This window comes from Oryx dammah, unplaced genomic scaffold, assembly GCF_014754425.2.
Source record: "Oryx dammah isolate SB20612 unplaced genomic scaffold, SCBI_Odam_1.1 HiC_scaffold_18, whole genome shotgun sequence".
NCBI lineage: Eukaryota > Metazoa > Chordata > Mammalia > Artiodactyla > Bovidae > Oryx > Oryx dammah.
In genome coordinates this window covers 55,167,012-55,175,918 of record NW_024070202.1, presented here as the reverse complement: position 1 = coordinate 55,175,918, position 8,907 = coordinate 55,167,012, and positions in this window count along the sequence as shown.

The window sequence follows — 8,907 nt, the reverse complement described above, 5'->3', positions numbered from 1 at the left end:
ACTTTTATTGGGAGTATAATTTTTGTCAAATTTTTAAAAATTATGGCATAAGTTGTTTCAACTTATGAAAATTTAAAAATTTTCAGCAACTTAAGTTGTGGCAGAATTGTAGATCTTAGCAGTTTTATTTCATTCCTGAAAGAAAGAAAGTGAAAGTGAAAATGAAAGTGAAGTTGCTCAGTAGTGTCCGACTCTTTGCGACCCCATGGGCTGTAGCCTACCAGGCTCCTCTATCCATGGGATTTTCCATGCAATAGTCCTGGAGTGGATTGCCATTTCCTTCTCCAGGGGATCTTCCCAACCCAGGGATCGAACCCGAGTCTCCTACATTGTAGACAGACGCTTTACCACCTGAGCCAGTTGACCCTTGAACAACAGCAATTTGAACTTTATGGGTCCAATTACACTCAAATTTTTTTCAATATATACATACAGTACTACACTGGCCTGAAACTGGTTAAACCCATGAATGAGGAGCCTAGGAGACCAAGGACTGACTATGAATCTTTAGCATCTGCAGATTTTGGTTTCTGTGGCAGGTCCTTGAACTAATACCCCATGGATACATAGAGACAACTCTACATCTAACTTTAAAAGGAATTTCATAAAAATATTCTTTTCATATATCAAAATAATTGAAAAGTATTTCAAAAATAAAACTTGTATGCCATCTGAGACTTCATTTATTCTGGTCTACCATATAGTTCATAGGGATGAGCTTATTTGCAAGCTGTTTTTACTAGTTTCAGTTTGCCCAGATCCTCAAAACCTGAAGTATCCCTTTGTGGAATACTATGAATAGGGATTTCCAAAAGATTTTGAATGAAATATAACCAAACTTTACAAGACAAATTCATATTAAATATTTTTTTACAACCTCTAGTTTGACTGAAATAGGTATTCGAGGGCTTTAGTACTTCTAAGATCCATTTGATGATGATTAACGCTGGGCTGGAAGAAGCACAAGCTGGAATCAAGATTGCCAGGAGAAATGTCAATAACCTCAGATATGCAGATGACACCACCCTTATGGCAAAAAGTGAAGAGGAACTAAAAAGCCTCTTGATGAAAGTTAAAGAGGAGAGCGAAAAAGTTGGCTTAAAGCTCAACATTCAGAAAACGAGGATCATGGCAATCTGGTTCCATCACTTCATGGGAAATAGATGGGGAAACAGTAGAAACAGTGTCAGACTTTATTTTGGGGGGCTCCAAAATCACTGCAGATGGTGATTGCAGCCATGAAATTAAAAGATGCTTACTCCTTGGAAGGAAAGTTATGACTAACCTGGATAGTATATTTAAAAGCAGAGATAACACTTTGCCGACTAAGGTCCGTCTAGTCAAGGCTATAGTTTTTCCAGTGGTCATGTATGGATATGAGAGTTGGACTGTCAAGAAAGCTGAGCACTGAAGAACTGATGCATTTGAACTGTGGTGTTGGAGAAGACTCTTGAGAGTCCCTTGGACTGCAAGGAGATCCAACCAGTCCATCCTAAAGGAGATCAGTCCTGGGTGTTCATTGGAAGGAATGATGCTAAAGCTGAAACTCCAGTACTTTGGCCACCTCATGCGAAGAGTTGACTCATTGGAAAAGACCCTGATGCTGGGAAGGGTTGGGGGCAGGAGGAGAAGGGAACGACTGAGGATGAGATGGCTGGATGGCATCACTGACTCGATGGACGTGAGTCTGAGTGAACTCCGGGTGTTGGCGATGGACAGGGAGGCCTGGCGGGCTGCAGTTCATGGGGTCACAAAGAGTTGGACATGACTGAGCGACTGAACTGAGCTGAACTGAACTGAACAGGGAAACATCACATAATGACAGTCTGAGCTATTATTTTATTCAATATTAGCATCATCACGTTTTGTTGTTCAGTTATTTTTATACTATAACTAACTATAGTCTACCTTTAATGTTTTATGAGCTTCTTTATTCTGATAAGAATATAATGGTTGGATAGCATCACTGACTCAATGGATATGAATCTGAGCAAACTCCAGGTGGTAGGGCTTCCCAGGTGGTTCAGACTGTAAAGAATCTGCCTGCAATGCAGGAGACCCAGGTTTGATCCCTGGCTTGGCAAGATTCTCTGGAGAAGAAAATGGAAACCCACGCCAGTGTTCTTACCTGGAGAATTCCATGGTCAGTGGAGCCTGGTAGGCTACCGTCCATGAGTTGCAAAGAATTGGACGCGACTGAGTGACTGACACACATGGGAGATGGTGAAGGACCGGGAAGCCTGGTCACAGAAAGTTGGGCATTACTTGGTGACTAAACAAACAAGAACAAAATATAATTACTTTCTCAGTGTACAGTACAGGATTGTGAACTATATGCTGTACCGGAGATCTCTAGAACTTACTCATTTTGTATAGATGAGACTAAACCAACTGAACAGCAACTCCTTATTTTCCCGCCCTCAATCTCTGGCAATCACCATTCTTCTGGTGTTTTGTATGACTGTTTTAGATACTTCATATCAATAGAACGATTCAGGGTGTGTCCTTCTGTTGCTGGCTTTTTCACTTAGCATAACCCTGCATGTTCATCTGTGTTGTTGCCGAAGGTTGGATTTCCCTCCTTTTTAAAGCTGAATACGGTTACATCATACATATGTACCATATTTTCTTCATCCAATCATCTGTTGTTGGACATTTCAATTGTTTTTAAACTTGGTTATTTTAAATAGTGTTGCAGTGAACATGAGGTAAGAATACCTTTTTAAGTTAAAGTTTTCATTTCTTCAGACAAATACTCAGAATTGCTAGATCGGCCAGCAGTTGTATTTTTAATTTTTTTGAACTTCTAGACTGTTTTCTAGTGTAGAGACTGCACTGGTTACATTCCCACCAACACTGTGCTTAAATTAGTAAGAACATAGTTTGCATTGTTCTGTGTTTCACACAGGTTTTTCTTCACACTATTATCACAAATGAGTAATACTATTTATATTCACTCTTGTTTACTTTAACTAAATTTATAACAGCAGTGAAAATAAGATCAGATGCTTTGCCTCAGACAGAATGAATTACCAAACATTCAGTTTGATTTCAATAACATGATATAAATAAATATATTATTCAAATTAAATTTACTGATCCTCTACTTGATGCATTTGATAATACTGGAAAGAAAAAACTACTGCAAACTTTTATTTCTGGCAATTAAATTAACATTAAAATATATTGATGCAGTTTTTACATATACATGAAGAAATTTGACTTGAAAATGAGTGAAGTCAATTTAGGAAATAGTAATTTTATCTACATGAAAAGTCAGTATTCCCAGAGTGACACATAATCTACCTTCTGCATCTGCACATCTTAAATTGTCATCTTTAGTCTTCTCCGACTAACTACTGAGTTTTGAGTAGATTTTGATATTTCTTCAGCAGATTTATATCTTCTGGCTTTCTTGTGGTTGTTATTATTACTAGGGTCTCTAGAAAGAAAGTGAAGTTGCTCAGTCATGTCCAGCTCTTCGTGACCCCATGGACTGAAGTCTGTCAGGTTCCTCTGTCCATGGAATTTTCCAGGCTAGAATACTGGAGTGAGTTGCCTTCTCCATTTCCTTCTCCAGGGGATCTTCCTGACCCAGGGTTCAAACCCAGGTCTCCAGTATTGCAGGCAGACTGTTTACCGTCTGAGCCACCAGGGGAACCTTAGGATCTCTAGAGTGAATGACAAATATTAAAACATTTATCTTGCAAATCACACACTTCATCATCAAACTTATTGAGAAATAGAAATGTAATACCTAACATTTTATTAAATATGTACTTTTTATGTTGAGTTCACTGAGCAAAAATGGTTTGTTACAAAATTTAAAAACCAAACAACAAACAAATAGATGTAGATTTACATTGTGTAATAAGTTACAAAACAAGCAAGAGAGTGCAGACTACTCTGTATATCCAAAAGAGCAGGATTTCTCAGTCTCTTATCTCCCATTTTATAAACATCTATTTTATAATCTTAGTTGAACCCAGTGATTTACAGCCTGAGGACACTGTGCCTCTCACAGGCCACGGAAAAACTGGCTGGTGCACCAAGTGGCTGGCAAGGAACATAATTTAACATTTCACAAACACAAAATACTAGAAGGTGTCAGTTGTTCTTGGTTCCTAATGTCAGAATACAAGCTTTTATACTGTATGTTTCTGATATTTACTTATGTTAGTATATATAAGCCAACTTCATTCATTTTAACTGCTGTAGGATTTCCATAATTCTATAATTTGCATTTTTCATTCAATACTGTTTTAAAATGATACATAAATCATTATACATTCTGTAGAGTTTTAAAACATAAAAATCAGTTTTCTGCTTTGGTGAAAGATAAAAACATATTTGATAACCAAAGAAACAATGCAGGCAGGCAAGTTATACTTCAGGATGGTAATAGAAACTGTAAAGGAAGGTGAGTGACTAGGGATAGGGGAGCGATACAAAGAACCATAAACTGCTTATTTAATATTTTATTTAAAAAATGAAATGAAAGGGAAGAGGAAGCTATCTGAAGCACATATAACAAAATCTCTTTAACCTGAGTGGTAGCACATGGATGTTTTATTACTCCCTATGATTTGCTAAATGTTCATGTGGGAGACCTGAGTTTGATCCCTGGGTCTGGAAGATGCCCTGGAGAAGGTAATGGCAACCTACTCTGGTATTCTTGCCTGGAGAAGCTCATGGACTGGGGAGCCTGGTGGGCTTCAGTCCATGGGGTAATAAAGAATTGGACACGACTGAGAGACTAAACTCTCACTTTCTTTATGATACTTTAATGGATTTAAAATGCTTTAATATGGAAATTTTAAATTACCCAAATAAAAAATGAAACAGTATCTTTTAACATCTTTCTGTATGATAGGATGAAATTAGTGACGTTTAAAAAATTATCTACCCTCTCTCCACTTTCAAGTTTAGTTTTTGTCTTAAATCTTGAATATTAGATGGCAATTATTCTCATTAAATGATGCTTCAAAAAATTTAATACTATCAGTTGAACAACTGTTTAAATGGTTTTAGTGAATGCCACTAACAATTTTGCACCACAAGTTCTCTATTCATTAGTTTTTAGTTTGGAAATAATTGATAAATAACTGTTAAATTTTTTGATGACTTTTTCTGAAATAATTCTTTGTCAGTATTTCTAAGTCCTTGCATTTATGAAATTATCTTACTTTCTTACATGTTTAGTAATTTGGCTAAATATATCATTCATGGGTTAAATCTGCCTCCTGAGAAGTCTGGATGCAGGTCAAGAAGCAACAGTTAGAGCTAGACATGGAACAACAGACTGGTTCCAAATCGAGAAAGGAGTACACCAAGGCTATATATTATCACCCTGCTTATCTACCTTATATGCAGAGTACATCATGCAAAATGCCAGGCTGGATGTAGCATAAGCTGGAATCAAGATTGCCAGGAGAAATGTCAATAATCTTTGATATGCAGATGATACCATCCTAATGGCAGAAAGCAAAGAACTAAAGAGCCTCTTGATGAAAGTGTAAGAGGAGAGTGAAAAAGTTGGCTTAAAACTCAATATTTAGAAAATTAAGATCATCATCTGGTCCCATCACTTCATGGAAAATAGATTGGGAAACAATGGAAGCAGTGACAGACTTTAATTTTTGGGCTCCAAAATCAGTGAAGATGGTGACTGCAGCCATGAAGTTAAAAGATACTTGCTCCTTAGAAGAAAAGCTATGACCAACCTAGACAGCATATTAAAAAGCTGAGACATTACTTTCCCAACAAAGGTTCGTCTAGTCAGAGCTATGGTTTTTCCAGTAGTCATGTATGGATGTGAGAGTTGGACTATAAAGAAAGCCTGAGCACAGAAAAATTGATGTTTTTGAACTGTGGTGTTGGAGAAGACGCTTGAGAGTCGCTTGGCCTGCAAGGAGATCCAACCAGTCTATCCTAAAGGAGATATTCATTGGAAGGTCTGATGTTGAAGCTGAAACTCCAACACTTTGGCCACCTGATGCAAAGAACTGACTCACTGGAAAAGACCCTGATGCTGGGAAAGATTGAGGGCAAGAGTAGAAGGGGACGACAGAGGATGAGATGGTTGGATGGCATCACTGACTCAATGGACATGAGTTTGAGTAAACTCTGGGAGTTGGTGATGGACAGGGAAGCTTGGAGTGCTACAGTCCATGGGGTCACAAAGAGTCAGATACAAGTGAGTGACTGAACTGATTGATGGATTAAGATACTTTCTCGATACTGTACATGTTAACCATTGTTGACTAATATTTAGAAGCATTAAGCCAGTGTGATTTTTGTTTCTTAGTCAGATTTCTTAGTTTTTTATCTATTACTTATAGTCCACGTTCTCTTATTTTTCAATCAAAAACATTTTCCTGGATTGTCACTGTTGTTGTTCAGTCACTAAGTTGTGTCTGACTCTTTGTGACCCCATGATCAGCAGCACACCAGGCTTTCCTGTCCTTCACTATTTCCCAGAGCTTGCTCAAACTCATGTCCACTGAGTCAGTGATGCCATCCAACCAACACATCCTCTGTCACCCCCTTCTTCCCTTGTCCTCAATTTTTCCTATCATCAGCATTGTCATTAGCTTCTGTATTTATTTTACCTAAACAATGGTGAACGTTTTTGATATATGCAGCTTGGTCTGTTTAATCTCTGAGATGTTTTCTTCAGCTATGTTTTTATTCTGTTTAAGTGCTTGGCTTTTTAAGACTATAAACAAGTAATTTTAGGTTAGATTTTTATTATGTTTTCTTCCCATGGACAATACACTTTATTAATGTTTTAACTCATCTTCTATCCTCCATCTTCTTGTTGAACTCCTCATGTTCATATTCTACATCACTTTATTTTTCCCCCATGTCAGTATTGTTATTTATTACCTCCAAAGCAATTTTTAATATTGATATTGTATTCTTGTATCCTTGAAAATTTGTATTATAATCCTTGAAGCTTGTCTTATTTTCATCTCAGTCCTTGCATCTCAGCTCTGGTGTTCCTAACATAACTGTTAGTAGTATTATGTCAGTAATACTCTTACTCCTGCTTAGTCTCTGTTTGGTTGCTATTAACATCTTTCTCATAGCTCCCCACTCCTGAGATGGAATGGAGAGTGGCTGTTATTGTTAGACACCCAAATTTTCCAATGTCTTCTGGCATTTACTGCTATAGCCTTACTGACCAGATGGAATCCTTTGCTGTCCATATGAAAGCTCTTGGGTACTTTGAAGCAGTACAGCTGGTGAAACTTTTCCACTCCCATTATGACTTGTTGTTCCCAGGTTTCTGTCTCTTCCCTCATCTATGGAGACTGTGCATCCAAAAGTGTAACATGCCAATTCTAGCAAATCTCCATGCCATTCATTGGTAAATAGAGTATCTAAATAGCTATGGGAAGGTAGATAATAATGGGTTGTGGGTGAGTACAAGGGTAAACCAAATCTTCATGCAGTTTTAAGTAGGTGAGCCAATTATCTCTTTAGATAGGTGCCAAATACATCTATTTTAAAATGAAATTCAGAGAAAATAGAATAGTTAAAATTTCTACCTACCTACCTCTTCACTAGCAAGCTCCTAAGTTTCAGAGAATGTGCAAGCCAAATTTGTGTTTTTTAATTAACTCTGGTATTTTTGTTAAAATAGAAGTTCCTTTTAGATTTTAGCATTCTGGTTTCTTTTTCTTTTTTTTTTAAACAAATTCATAGTGAATTCTGGGAAATTCAGAGTCAGAGATTGGCAATTTGACAGCTTCCTGTTACAGCAAAGGGAAAGTATTAATTATTCAAGTAATTCTGCATATGTTTAAAAAATAACTGATATACATTTAAAAAAAATTGGTCTGAAAACAGTAGTTTAAAATAGTTCCTTCAAATCAAATATTTCTTCTCTACTTATATATTTGAAACATGACCAAATTATGTTTTTTGGTACTGTAACAATAGATATTCAAAGTTGTATAAAAAATTATTAGTGAAAATCTGTGAAAGGTCAAATTCACTGTTTGGTTAAAATTATATAAGTGTTTAAGAATATTAGTAACTTGTATTTTCATAGGAATAGTTATGGTCATATCACTCACATAGATATATAAATATATAGATTTGGAGGGATATATATTATAGACATATATATTATATCTATATCATACTCTCTATGAATTTCACAACCATGAGCATTTTACAATTCAGTTCAATTTGTCAAAGGTATTGAGCAGAGACTTCCCTCATGGGTCAGTGGTTAAGGCTAAACACTTCCAGTGTGGCTGGTATGGGTTAGATCTCTGGTCAGGGAACTAAGATCCTGCATACCACACTATGTAGCTAAGAAACAAAAATAAATTAATTAATAGAAAAAGTCACAAACTGGAATCAAGATTGTTAGAAGAAATATCAACAACCTTAGAAATGCAGATGATACCACTCTAATGAAGGGAGTGAAGAGGAACTAGAGCTTCTTGATGAGAGTGAAAGAAGAGGGTGAAAAAGCTGGCTTAAAATTCAACATTCAAAAAATGAAAATCATAGCATCTTGTTCCAAAACTTCATGGCAAATAGGTGGGGATAAATGTAAACAGTGACAGACTTTATTTTCTTGGGCTCCAAAATCACTGCAGACAGTTACTGCAACCATGAAATTGAAAGACACTTGCTCTTTGGAAGGAAAGCTATGACAAACATAGACAACATATTAAAAAGCAGAGACATCAATTGGCTGGCTAAGCTCTGTATAGTCAGAGCTATGGTTTTTTCAGTACTCATCCACATCATGTATGGATGTGACAGCTGGACCATAAAGAAGACTGAGTGCTGAAGAATTGATGCTTTCTAATTGTGGTGCTGGATAAGACTCTTAAGAGTCCCTTGGACAGCAAGGAGATCAAAACAGTCGATCCTAAAGGAAAT